This window comes from Capsicum annuum, chromosome 10, assembly GCF_002878395.1.
Source record: "Capsicum annuum cultivar UCD-10X-F1 chromosome 10, UCD10Xv1.1, whole genome shotgun sequence".
Taxonomy (NCBI): Eukaryota; Viridiplantae; Streptophyta; class Magnoliopsida; order Solanales; family Solanaceae; genus Capsicum; species Capsicum annuum.
The window spans coordinates 19,986,965-20,002,539 of NC_061120.1; positions in this window are offsets into that span (position 1 = coordinate 19,986,965).

Below are 15,575 nucleotides of genomic sequence, written 5' to 3' on the forward strand. Positions count from 1 at the left end.
GCAGTTTAGTTCATGTAGCTTGTTTTAGACTCAATCATGTAATCATGTTTCCAGTCATGCATGTTCAGTATGTTATCCCAGTTTCCAAAAATTCAATATTCTCATCCTAACCAGTAACATTCGAGAACGAATGTTCCCCAGGGAAAGATATTGTAATACCCCGTACGCTTCTAAGTTAAAAATCGTACATTTGTTCGTATGAGTGTAAACTGTAGTCCGGTGATTCATACTTTAATCCACGTTTTATGATCATTAACCTAGTGCGAAGAAAGATTATGAGGTGGAAAAGATTTTCATAAGTATCACTTAGAGTAAAGTGAGCCAAGAGCCTTTGATTCGGCCAATGTTTGGTGTTCAATTTCACAAGGGGTATTTTTTAATGATAATAACTTTATGTATATATTTAATTTGAATATTAAGACCCATCAAATTTTAGATGATAAAATTAGGTTTCCAACAATACCAATTTCGCCTTAATCCGATAATCGAGCGATTAGTTATGGCTTTGCAAAGGGGTATATGTCGTGTAAAAATCGCAAACGTTCACTGGAATGGGTTTGCCATAGGGTGGGTGCCACAAACATTAAGGTTTTCCATATGTTTTGCAACTTAAACCTTAAGGTTTTCCATGGGATGTACGTCGCAAACCCTACGGCCAAGCAGCGTAGACACTTCATTTTTGAGTTATTCTGAGGGCAACTAAGTCATTTGGCACTTCTTAAATGTCCCTAAAAATAACTACATGAGATTAATAGATATTAAACATGTTTTAACCCTGTTAACATCATCATTTCATCATCTAAAACACAAGAGGAGAAAAACAACTAGGGTTTGCACAATCAAGCCTAAAGGTCTAATCTTTTCAGTAAATCCGTTTTTAAGGTATGTTAGATGTTCATCCATGGGTCCTTTTCACCCATGGAGTCCAAAAATCTATTTTCAAGTTTAAAGTTTTAATATTTACATGTTTTTATGAATTATATCCATGAACTTCCATGAATCTCGATTTTATATCATGCTTATAAATTATTTTTGATGGAATTTGTCCATACCACGTTTGAAGGGTGATTTTTGCATATCATATCCTTAACCTTTGAATTTTAGTAGTGAAATTATGTTATTATCTCATGTTTTACTATTCCCATGCTTTAACTTATGACCTCTATGTGTTTGATAAAATACCTAAATGATTGAATTTTGAACAATGACAACTTATTACATGTTTACAATGAAATTACATGTTTAAAATGAATTGCCTCCATGAAACTCTTACGAATTTCGAACATGTATTACTTTTCAAGAGTTTTGATACAAAGAACCCTTACACATCTGAAAGTTGAAGTATGTTTATCTATACCTTGGCAATTTGGTTTCAAATTATGATTTCAATTAATTTCATGTGGAATGCATTATAGTATATTTTAAATATTGTGGTTTCTATATCATGCTCATGCGAATTCATAAAAAAAACCCTCAATTTATGATTTGGTCATGTGATAGTGCTATATTATCATGTTTGAAAACTCCCCTATGTTAAAGTCTTGACCCCTATGTAATTGGTGAAATGCTTAAGTTAATAATTGTGAACAATGATTTCTTTCCATGGTTTAAAGCTTTCATGTGTCCCTATTGTTATTGTTATCAAGTCTTGGGGGTTACGAATACCAAAAATTTACCTTTTTCCTTAGTCTCAGTAATTTTAGAATAGTTTCAGACACATATGAGTATATCAGTTCAGTCAGTTATCATGTCCGTCAAACATAGACCAGTTTAGTTATTTAAGTCAGTTCCTTCTTCAGCTAAACTTAGTTTAGTCCCATAATCAGTGTTAGTTCAGTTAGAGTAGGATTAAGCACCGAGCGAACCTAGGGATGGGGGAATTCCTATTAGTATAGCATTTTACTATTAGTAGTAATCCCTGAGTTACAAAATTATATAGCCAGCATAGGTTTGAGATGTCTTCTTATTAGTTTAGGGTTGACACATATCTCATGAGTATTCCTGTTAGTTTAGGGTTGAAAGGGTGTCTTCCTACTAGTTTAGGGTTCACACAACCATTGTTAGTACCCGTGGCACAGTACTAGCACCCTTCTAACTAGGGTCATAGGTTGGACCCCTATCAGCTTAGATTTGGGGCATGTCGGTTAGATAATACCTCCCATAGTTTCTGTTTCAATATTTAGTCCAGAACTTAGTTCAGTTTTGCTTGACCATAGCATACATTTTATCAGTTATCAGATTTCAGTATTAAGTTTACAGACTATTTCAGAATCATATAATATGTTTGGTCATACATTCTCAGATCTTACAACATTCATGCATACATATCAGTTATTCAGTTACTTCATGCTATTCATTCAGTCAGTAATTACTCATGCACATAACCCACGCATAACTGCCTAACCTCATCTAGAATACCAGCATATTCAATATACTGACCGCATACTCATTTCTTATGCTATGATGTCTCATATCATAGGTTTGGATGCTCAGGTTCCCGATCGTACTTAGATATTCCAGCGCATCGGCAGTAGTAGCAATGGTGGGATCAGGACCGGTTATGTTTATTTTAGTGTTTTAAGTTCAGTAGTCAGTTGAGGCCTGTCCCATTAACTCTTATTCAGTCAGTTTTAGAGGCTTTTGGACATTTCAGACAGTCAGTTAGTTTATCATTACTTTTATCATTTTTCAGACAGTTGTTTTTCTGCAGTTGTTTTTAGACTTATGCTTCAGAAATGTTTTAGTATTTAAAACCTTATGGCGAATTCAGCTATTCAACATATGTGTATTTTGTTATTATTATTCAGGGCTCACAATAGTACCAACTCTTAGGTTATCTTGTGGTCACTCGTGACCATAAGCACCGTGTATTATTCAGGGTGTACTCTTGAGGCGTTACATAATGCCAATGTGGAAAGTGATGTACAAAACAAAATCTGACCTAAGAAATTGATCAAATAGCATCAGTAGCGGTAACAACAACAACAATGGTCAACAAAAAGAAAATAAAGATGATAATGAAATGAAAGATGATGATAATAAAGCAGAAGATTATGAATAAAGTAGTAGCAACAATGAAGAACAAAAATTTCTAAGAGAGAGAAAACAACAATGGAGAGAAAAGAGAAACGTGGCCTTCCCCCTTCAGTTTCCTGTTATATTAACTAACATTTGGATCTAAGTGTAAATTTAAAAACTTGTGGGCTATTCTCAAACTTTCCCAACTTTCTTAATACTTAATAAAGTAATTTTCACCTATACTCAGTTATTAATACTTGAGTCACCTACATCTCATTTTCAAACTCTTTTGTCAATTTTAACATAAAAGCCCAAGTAACTCACTACTTCGAATTGAGAAATAATTTCATAGACTCTTAACAATAGTAACTATATTTTTGACATAAAGGAAACAACGTTACAGTCTAAATGCGAACATATCCACAAATAAAAAATTTAAACAAGACACAAGTACATATTTTAATCAAGTAAAGATTGAAACTTTATCCATCTAATTTATTAAGGCGAAACAAACAATAGTGACTATTTTTTTCGACATAAAAAAAGTAACTCTACATGCTAAAAGTGAACATATCCATCAATAACGAATTTAGACAAGGCATGGGTACGTATTTTAATTAAGTAAAGGTTGAAACTTTATTCATCTAAATTATAATAATCAAAGAAGAAAGTCAAATAAACATGTTCAACTATTGTTAACTCATTTTACACCATGAACATAAAAAATAGCCACAATATTGATATCACTACATCCTATGGCCTTCAAGGCCATCTACAACAAACAATCCCAACAAACAACATTACAACTACACAACTACGAAACTACGAAGAAGGAAATTAAGAAGAAAACGATAAAAAATAAACTAAAAAAGTTTTTACCTTTTCCAGAGCAGTAAAATGAGACTTCAAGCTTTCTTCGGAGTCTTGATCACCACAAGAAAGTAATATTTCAGAAACCCAATTAACTTACCGCTTGAAAAAATTTTACTAAAAAATTATTTAACTTTTTGCTCAAAAGTTTTTTCACACTTTGAGACTTCTTTCAAAAAAAAATTCTTTAAAAAGTTTCAACTATTTTCTCAAAAGTTTTTCAACTCTTTAAAGTTTTGTCTTTCTACCAAAATAGTGGTAGTATTTATAGGAAAAGACGAGGATTCATTCTTTTTATCCACCAATGTGGGAGAAAGAATTTAGGCGTATTTTGGGAATTAAAAATTGAGTGTAAGGTTTGTTGGAGAATAAGGTGAGGTGGAATTGGACAATCTAATACAAATTTTGAATTTCAAAATGGAAAAAAGACAAGGTTGAGGTGGAATTGAGATTAGGATTTAACAAATGAACTTAAATTATAATTTTAGTCAATTTTATTTAAATTAAAATAATATTGAGAATTAATTGGCCAATTGCATTGCAATTATGGTCAAATTGATTTCAATTATGAACAAATTCAAAAAATTGACTAAATTTTAAATAAGATCCGATATAAATTATTAACCGATTTAATTTTGAACTTCTTGATTAGATAAAATCAAATAAATATCTTTTTAAATAAATTATTTTGAGGATAAATTATATTTAAATCAAGATTTTACCCATTTAAATTAATTTTCAAGCTTAATCTCAATAAAATTTTTAGTTTTGATAAAAATATTCATTTAAGTAACAAAATTTATACAATCTCGTATATGTAAATACAAAAACGTATAAGTATCAATTAAATGACAAAATTAACCCAAATAAATATTTTAGAGAACATTTATCCTGATAAAATAAACATTTTAATTTTATTAAAAATGAAGAAATTCAGAATGAAATTTAGTCGTGGAGGGTAAAAATTAGGCATTAACAACTGTCTTCTCCCTTTGGGTAGGGTGGATGGAAGTAACTCTGCACGAGTTTTGTGGAGTTATGACCGACCTTGGTATCGGGTTTCTTATATATCTCACGTTTCATGATAAGTGAAGCCAATTGTAGTTCATAAAGCTTGATTTTTAAGCACGATTTTCAAAAAAATCACAAGCTATCTTGGTTTTTGAGTTTTTAATGAAATCGAAAACCTAGGGAATAAAGATATTTAAGGGGGGTGTTGGTATATGATCGAGTTTTCAACTATAGACTAGCCTATATATTCCCAAGACTCAGGGAATCAGACTGCTTGTAGTTTGGCTCAATCGGTAGAAAAGATAGTCTTTTATTTTAGACAATCTTTGGTTCGGGATGAGTGACAAGTTGATTATGTTGCAGAAAAGTGGCTTGTAAACTCTTAACCATGAATGTAGATATGTTCACATCCATAGATAAGAATTTACTCGGACATAATTTCCACAACTCTATGTGTCCTATTACTCGAATTTAAAGGAAAGAGAAGGTTACCCTGGGCATGAGTTTAGAAATATCCCGAAGGTGAATCTGAAACCAGAATATCCCAAAATACCCACATTCCTTAAAATAGGGATGTGGTTTAATGGTGGTGGAAATCATCCTTTAGTTCTCTTCCAAAGAGTTTGACGTCCTTCTCTAGACTATGTCCCGTTTTTGCTGCTAAGAAAAAGTTCCAAGTTGTTCTGTGTCTTTTTTGGAGTAGTCCCCACCTATGATTTTGATTTGAGATTTTCACCCTCCCGGATGATCTCAAAAATATCTCAAACAAATATTGTTTGTAATAAACATAATTTAGAAAAGGATATATCGTATTTTACCATATCTCCGAGTGAGTTGTTTATCAAAAAGTGAAGTCGTCCCCTCATTTACTCTTTTGGAGAGAAATAACTTGAAATAAAAAACACAACAACTCTCTTGGTTGCCAAATAAAATAACTCTTTTGTCTATTGAATATGTTTTCAAAGTAAGGTGTCCCTCTTGGACATCGAAGATACTTTTTGTAGGATGGTCCCTGCAACCGCTTAAACTTATGCTGATACAGTAACCCTTTTGGTCACTGAAAGTGCTTGTGGTATGTGGAATAATAACCTTTTTTGGCTATTGATAATGATTCTTTGTATGTGACCTAGGGTAAGTCTAGTGCATTTTTTTTATCATTACGACTTATATATGTCCCTTGAATTGTTAATCTTGGGTTAATCTTGCACATTATTTGATGTTGGATATGAGGGGACTTATAGATATCCTTTGAGTTTCTAGATTTTGAGTAGTCCTGCACATTACCGGCCTTGGATAAGAGATGACTTTCAAATCCCTCTAATCGCTAGCTATCAGGTATTCCTATATATATCCGACCTTGGATACAATATGACTTATAGCTATCTCTCAAATTGGGTAATCTTATGCATAATCAATATTTGATATGATGCAGCTTATAGAAAACCCTTGGACATATCAATTTGTTAATCTCGCATATTCTCTGGTAAGAATTTATTTGAGACTTATGGATAACCTTAAACTATCAATTTTTGGATAACCTTGCACACTATTTGGTTAGGATATTATTGCAGCATACATATAACCTATGGACTATCAAGTCATAGGTAATCTCACACACTTTGTTATTTCAAATTATATGACTTATAGATGACCTTCAGATTGTCAATTTCTAGGAAAAGTCATATGTTGTCCGATTTTAGATAGAGATTTAAAGACATCCCTTTGAGTCATGTTCTTTTCAACTTAATATGTTGATGCATGCTAATCCATAAAATGATGAAATATCCTCGACGCCGGGCTACATCACCTTTGTCATGGTGAACAGATATAAAATGTTAAGATATTCTCGATGCCAGATCATGTTATCTTTGCGTGGTCAATGGATATTGGTGCTCCAAATCATCTTCCAAGGCCATACCTTATCACCTTGCATAGTGAACTATTACGGAGACTTAGTTAAATGGAATGATGACCCTCTTGGCAATAAAGTGAAATAGAATGGCCCTCTCGGCATGACCCTTGCAGTAATGGAATGAAATAGACCTCTTGGCAATGACATGATATGAAATGGCCCTCTCGACATGGCCCTCTCGATAATGGAATGAAATGGAATGTCTTCCTCAGCATGGAATGAAATGAACAACTCTCTTGACATGGCATGAGATAAAATGGAATAACCCTCTCAAAGATTTGAAGAGAATCTTTATCTAAGTTCGTTTGTTTCTGTTTTTTCTTTCTACATGTACCTATACTCATGGTAGATAGTTAGTGGACACAAGTCACTCTTATTAAAGACCATAGTCAAACTTTATGAAAGTTTAAATAAAAAATACTCGATATCATAATCTGAATATCTTAATTTGTTATTCATCCTCTCTTTTTGAAGAAGTATTTAAATAGTAGACCCACCAAATGTAAATAAATGGGTAAAATCCCCTTTTGGGGTCACCCAAATACCATTTTCTTTGCTTCAAGATGAATTTTTTGGATGAATTTCTCCTCTTCCTCCTATTGAGTGGTCCTTTTGACTATGCGTTCTGACTCTTTTGATTGCACTTGTGCTCAAAGTAAATATTTAGTGGACACAAAGTCACTTTTGCGAGCAACTATTTTTTGTAGAAAATTCTAAATAAAATATTCATAAAGAGGATAAGTTGCCTTGGTTTGTCATTCACGATCTCTTGAAATGAGAAAGACAATTCAAAAGGTCCTTGAGGGATGGTTGTTGGACCCATCTTTGGGGATACCTTAATATACCATTCTTGAGAAATATATGCTTGGTGTGGTTCACAATTCACTTGGGATTTTTGAAGAAGATCCCTATTTTTGTGTATTGATCCCTGGATCTATGGAAAAATATTTTTTTTGAGTGAAACTACTCCGTACCGACCTTCTTTGATCCTTGATTTGCTCCTTTGCATCTTTCGGATGCACCATCATGTTTAAACTTCTTCCCAGACTCCCCATTTTAATAGATATCTAGGAAGAAACTAAGTAAAAGATGTGTATAGATTTTCAAAAATAGTCTCGATTTTGAAAACTTAGTTTCAAAAACTTGTGCAAAAGAATTTAGAAAATCTCTGCAAGCCATGTCATGTACTATCTTAACGAACATTTTTCTCTTGAGGCTTGTATATGCTTGTCCTTTTTATGGAGGATTTCTAGGAACTCATCATCATTACTAGGGAGTTCTACCAGAAGTTTTGTGATAGTTGACGATGTAGTCTATCTATACTTTGTCACAGCTAGTGGTTTCTAAAGTTTAATTTTGACCTTCTAATGCTGGGGAATTTGAAATATATTCCAATATGATAGTAGAAATTTTGAGGACCTCCTCAAAATTTTTGCCCCAGCTTAATACCGTTTGAGATGATCCAAATCTTTGTTGATCTTCATTCTCTTTATTGGATGATGACCTTCTTTTTGTGAATTTTTGAGATTTCTTCTCGAAAATTCTTCCCTAGTTTTGATTTCTTGGGTGATATGTGTAACGCCCCAAAATCTCCTCCCGGAACGTCACACGGTGCTTAAGGCTACAAGTAGCCCCAAGCTAACCCTTTGACCCTGTTACTACATATAATAACTTATTTCGAGATGAAATAAACAAAATATTGGTACTATCACATCAAATGATAGGAAATGCAAAGAAAATACTCGGTCCAAATGACCATAATACTAGAAATCTCAGCGTACTAACAATCTGACAACTAGTCTGACAAAGCCTTTACTACTTTATGCACTAGAGAGCCACTGGGATAGGTCCCTAACTGACTTAAACTGAACTGAAAGAAATAATATGTCTACTAACAATACTGAAATGTTTGAAGATAGGTCCTCGAACAATGAGGACTCACCACTGTAGAGATGTAGACAAAGGTACTTGGAAATAACTGACAAGGCTGGGACTGAGCACCTGAACCTACATTATAAAGCAATGTAGCACATAGACATATATGTGGATCAACACTTGGGAATGTACTGAGTATATGGGGGTGTATGCATTTAAATAAACATTATCATTACTCTTTATAAAATCATGCATGCAAATATGAATGACTCACATAGCTTGAATACGTTTACAATATAAAGCTCATAAATCATGTAGAATGAAGCATGTAACACAAATCTCGTGAGTCATTATACTTTAGCTTTAAAATCTAAACTTTTCTCTTATTCTCATTACTCGTAGACTAAAGAAAGCTTTAAAAATACTTTCAAACTCATGCATATATCTTGTGGAGAGTAAAACTTCTTTAATGCTCAAGAACTTAGAACTCTTTTAATCTCAAGCCACTTGGAACTCAGAATTCTATAACTCTTACTAATAGAGAAAACTACTTTCTTCTTGGGAAAGTTTTACTTCAAGAAGCTATTTTGAAAATCTTACTATTAGGGAAAATCACTTATCTCAAAGCTTCAGGGAAAATATTCTATCTCAAGGGACGTTCTCTTAACCGACATAAACCATGCAAGCTAGATGGAGTCCAACGTCTTATCCTCCTAAGGAAGAAACCTCACATTGGGGAGAGGCGTCATACTCTTTCCAGGGAGTATAACCTCAACTCAATGATCACTTATCTCAGCCGCGGTCCCATAAATCTCAATCCTATAGTGGCACGTAGTTTGGGATATGAAACCGTAGTAACTTACCCAACTCGGTGCTAAATACTACTCCCTTTAATTAGCTACTCTCATCTTACGGAAATCGACATTAAAATAATCTCATGGTTCATAAAAACCCAACTATAAAATTTGTAGTCTCATTTGGTAAAGTGGATTTCAAAGCTACTATGACCATTAAGGTCAAAACTTTCTTAGTGATCTCAAAATACTCAAATCATGGGTGCTTATAGCACAAAAGTTCATAAAAACTGAAATCTCAAGTAGAGTTTAATGACCTATATCAAATCTCAAGTTAAGACTCATCAAAATGCATAGTAGATGTCATAAGGATACACAAATCATATAGAAATCTGGAATGTTCAGCAATTTGTTTTAAAATCTCAACATACTTATGTACTTGAATTTCTAGAACATTGGCAATTCTCAAAATCTCATGCATAATAATATTGGGTATGAACCCACACTTCAAATTCATAGGAGAACTCATAAATTCATATATCTTTGTAATTTAAAACAAGTTTTGGGCACAAGGACGAAAGAATTGTCCTTGTTCAAACCCCACATACGTTAGATTGTGAAACTAGATGAACAGGATTGCTTGAAACTCTTCTTCTTACTCTTTGAGAGAGGATTCTTGAAGCCTTGGACTTGGGGAACTTAAATCTCAACTCAATTTGTAGAATCTATGGTGAGTTCTTGAATTTCTTGGAGAAGGGTTTTGGGTTTGTTCTTGAAGAAGAAACCCTAACCTTTGGATGTTTTGGAAGATAATGAAGCCAGATGCTTCGTTTTGCATATATCTAAGTGTTAAAAGGGGAAAAGACCAAAAGTTATTTTAAAAATGATTTAAAAATAATAAACAAAATTTGCAACGGTCGGAGTGATGGTCCGCCGCTAGCTCGATGGCCCATCGGATCGTCTGTCGTATGTTGGTTAGAAAAAGGCCACACTTCCTTAATTGTGACGGTCCTAGTGACGGTCCATCATTAGCTTGATGGACCATCATCTTGGCCATCGTTCTTGGGCCAAAAGATGGAGTCACTGCCTTAGTTGCGATGGTCCAGGTGAAGGTCCATCGCAAACTCAACGGTCTGTCAACCTGTCCGTCGCACCTCGGCGGTTTCAATAACTCTCAGTAAAACGGTCATAACTTCTCACCCCGATACCGGATTTAGACAAAATTGGTATCGTTGGAAAGCTAATTTAATTCTTTATATGATAAAAAATTAATATTAGGGAAATTCTACATGGTTTAAAATATTTCTCACTTGGGAAGTTAACCCTTACTCTTCTTAAAGATAAAACTCGACTTAAAGAAAATACGGGGTATTAAAATATCTCTGAGCCATCAGGGTGCCTACATATCTCGTTGAAGCAGGAATCAGGTCAAACATAATTTAGGACTATGCTAGGATATATAGAAAAATCTAGTGGGTTGACCAAAGCTGACATAGTCCGCCTATGTATCCTTTTCTTAGGAATCCAGGTAAAACATAGTTCATACATAAAAGGAAAGAATAAATTCTCCTAAGGGGTTGACCAAAACTGACATAAGCCGCCTACATATCCATTTCTTTAGAATTCAGGTCAAACATAGTTCATATATAAAAGAAGGATAAATTCTCCTAAAAAGTTGACCGAAGCCGACATAGGCCGGAATAGTTGTTAATCAGCGGATATCAGCCTTTTATTTAAACCATAAAATAAGTACAAAAGAAGAAAGAAGGTGAACTTCAGGCATAGAGAGAGAAAGAGAGAAAATAAAATTTCTAACTTATGCCTCCTTAACACATGAGGAAACTATATATATAAAAAAGCATCTGCGCACAGTATTATGGGTTCCACATTTGGGTCCCTACGCATAGGGTTTTTACTGTTTAAATAGTAGAATGGTCCCACATATGGGTCCTGTACATATGAGATAAACATAGTGAAAGCATCTACTGTTTTAGCAAATGTTTTGATCACATCTTGTCTTTTCTTTTTATCTTGTAGAGTAATGCCTCTGTTTTTTTGATTTCTCCTTCGTCAAGAATATTTTCTGGATGAAATGGCTAGGAATCTTAAATATCTTCAGTTTCTGCTGATTCATCACTTGTAAGACTTTTCATAGAAGTATCTGATTTTTGTTCAATGGTTTTCATTAAATTTCTTTGGACTTCTTATAAATATTGCTCAATCATTTACATCTTATCTCCTTCATGCACAGAGATTCTTCTAGAAATATAACTAAGATTTTTATCTTCAACAAGTTTCTTTTGAGGAGTGGTAGAATATTCTAGGATTTTCTGTTAATGGATTCGATCAATTCTTGTCCATGTGGTAATTTAGTAAGGGGATCTTTTCTGGCTAGTTTTTCCCAAAAATTATTGTAGAATACCATATAGAGTCCGGGTATTTGTTCTTTAGTGTAACCAAATTCAACATCCTGTTTATGTATCCATGGAATGGAGAATTCTATAAGGAAATACATTTGGTCAATTTTATCCAGATTGCAGCCATGGTCTAAATGGTATAAATCCGTTAAGAACGGTGATACCTTTGTCCATTTTTTGTAGAGATGTAGGTATTCTTCTGGCAGAATTTTAATTGTAGGGCCATGATATGACCACCATTGAATAAACCAATTTGGAATTGGATTTTCAAATACTTTAGAACAGACTTTTAAAAACCAAGTATGCTTATGTTTACTATTGTTGTAATACAAGGACTGGGTAAAGGCCTTAATACAGTTCTAATATGTAAAGGAAATTTTTGATCCTTTCATCATGATGCCCTTTTTTGACATGAAAGTAGTTCCCCAGTCTTATATTGCAATGAGTTTTTCAATAACAATTTTGGAGTATCCATGAACATCTGGGGTTGACTCACCCATTTGTTGATGTTCCAATTCAATACTTTCAGTGGACAATAATATTGATTCATAGAATGCTCTTGTCTTATAGGATACACCTGCAAAATAAAGGTTAGCTAGTAAATGTTTTTGGAGGAGTTTCCAGGGATCATTTTGTTTGCATATTTAAGAATTTTCCACAATAGCTATTAGCTCTCGTTTTTTAAGTTTTTCATATTGTTGCCTTTTTGCAGAGTTTTCTTTAGTAACTGAAGAAAATGAATCAGCTTGCTTTACAGATATAAAATATTGCAGTTGCTCATATAAAGGATAATCCTCTGGAATATCTTCTAGATGGATCGAGGTGCTTATATGCTGAGTTTTTCCATCCTTTGAAGAAAATTCTGCAATAGGTGGAATCCTTGCATTTATTAGGCTCATATTTTCCCTTTGCAATACTGGAAATTAGATGAAGACGAAGTATATGATGATGATGGGGAGTATCTTCCCCCTGATGAGGAGTATCTTTCTCCATGGCTTCTTCCTCTGCCTAGACCTTTGGATAATTGCCTGGGTAGATCTGTAGCTATACTGCATAGAAAATTAGTCATATAAATCAATATAATATCAATCAATTTCATTGCGGATATCTACAAAATTGAGGAGAAATAAATCTTCTTCTATCATATCATGGATGATTTTTTCTAATATAATAAAAATGAATATCTTCATTTAGAGGAATGCATTTGATAATCGTAATTATTATTTTTTCCAGAAAGGAAGTATGTATAAAAATTTATTTATTTATTTAAATGTTCTCTAGATAAAAAATCAGGTAAAGAATTTTCACACCCTTTCTTGTATTGTATTTCAAAATCAAAAGGGGCTAATTGATCTTGCCATCTTGCAAAAATTAACTTGGAAGCATCATGTTTAAAATTTTTATAAAACATATATTTAACTGATTTAGAATAAGTCCTAACTATAAACTTTTGATTATATAAATCATCTTGGAATTTTAAAATACATTTAACAATAGTCAACATTTCATGAGCTACAGTGGCGTATTTTTTCTGACTTTCAAACCATTTTCCAAAATGAAACCTAATGAGGCTTTCAATATGATTATGGGGATTTATTTTTGTAAGTATTCCACCATAACTAACATTAAAAGCATCAGTCTCAACTATTTTTAACCAAGCAGGATTAGATAAGGTTAAACAAGGTAAAGACTCGACACGTTTTTTAATCATTTTTACTAGATTAGTGTGAGAATCAGTCTAAGGACCGTTGTAATCCTTTTTTAGCCTATCATATAAAGGGGCTAAATCACGAGACAAATTCTGATAAAAAGGAGAAATGTAATTAAAGCTGCCTAAGAACCTTTGCAATTGAGTTTTATCAGTTATAACATCAGGGAAATTTTTAGCAAAGTCCAAAGCCCTCTGTATGGGTTCAATTCTTCCGTGGCAAATATTGTGTCTTAAAAATCGAATATCAGTTTGAAATAAGCACATTTTTGGTTTAGAGATGACCAAACCATTTTGTAACACAATTTGCTTGAATATATTCAAATGTTTAAAAGGCAATTCTAATGTTTTTGAAAATACAAGAATGTCATCAATATACACAATTATAAAATCCATATACGAATTAAATATATCATTCATGATTTTTTGAAATTCAAAAAGAGCATTTTCAAACCAAATGGCATCACATTCCACTCATATTATCCAAAAGGAACATTAAAAGTAGTTCTATATGTGTGCTCTTGAGAAATCTAAATTTGCCAATAACTAGATTTTAAATCAAATTTTGAAAATATATTAGCATTATATAATCTAGATAACAAATTCTTTTTATTAGGTATGGGATAGCTAAGCCATTTCAAAACTTTATTAAGAGGTTTATAATTAATTACAAGTCTTGGCATACCACGTTCTTCTCTAGCAGCATTATTAACATAGAATGTCGTGCACGACTAAGGGGATTTTGAATATTTTATAAGACCCTTTTATAAGACATTATCAATATTTTTTTCACAGAATTCAACTAACTCTGTGTTCATTTGGCAGGGTCGAGATTTGGTTGGAATTTTATCTTTGCTAAAATCATCTTCATAAGGAAGAGTAATAATATGCTCTTTGCGATTCCGAAAAAGCATTAGGGTGTTCAGCACAATAATCAACCATCAATTGATTAGAAAGCATTTTTATTTTTTTTTGAATTTTTACAGAATGCATAGTATTATGAATATTCATACTCATTATTTCAAGCTGTAAGAAATTTACCTGTCTATGCTTCATATCAATTAAAGCATTTATGTCCCTTGCTACTAGATCGGTAACAAAAGGATAGGAAATTTCTTGGTTTTTGTAAGTATCCTTGAAACCATTCGCATCAATATGCGTGTAAGGATAAATAGCATTTATAAAAGGGGTTTCTAAAATAATAGAAATATATGATTGATTTTTTACTAGGAAAAAGAAATGTGGAATGTAAATCTTATTTCTACAAATATGTGCATGAGGTAACTTATAATTAATATCAAGAGAATGCCCAGATTCAGATTTAACTATAGGCGTGGTTTTTTGAAAATATCTGGTTGGAATTAGTTCTTCCTGAATGCAACTAGCATCCGTACCACTATCAATCATAGACACATTAGTTATAGACAATTCATTAGCAATCAAAATAGTACAGTTTATATACCATTTATGGGTCATAACTATTTGCATCATACCCAAAAGATAATCATTAGCAACATCAAGATTAGAAATAATATCATTTTTAGAATTTTTCACTATTTTTTCTTTCCCTTTGGAACTGGAGAAAATATCATTTTGAGAAATGTCCTTTTCAATCTTTGAAATTCTATGATCTGAAATCATTTGATTTTGTTTCAAATAAACATTTCCTTTTTAAAATTTTCAACTTCTATTTTCAAGTCATTGAAAGACGTGTCTTTACCAGGTGTTTGACTAATGGCAAAACGTCTATTAACTTCAGTTAGAGAGTAAGGCATAGTATCAATAATAAAATCAGTATTTTTCTTAACATGTTTATTATCAACAGGTTTTGAAGTACCAGTTTGGGAAGAAGTAAGATTAATAATTTTTTGTCACAGTTTTTCAACAGTGACTTCTTTTAATAACTCTAAAGCACTATCAGTAGTGATAGTTTGAATATTTAAATCTAAATCTTCAAACTAGGATTGAAA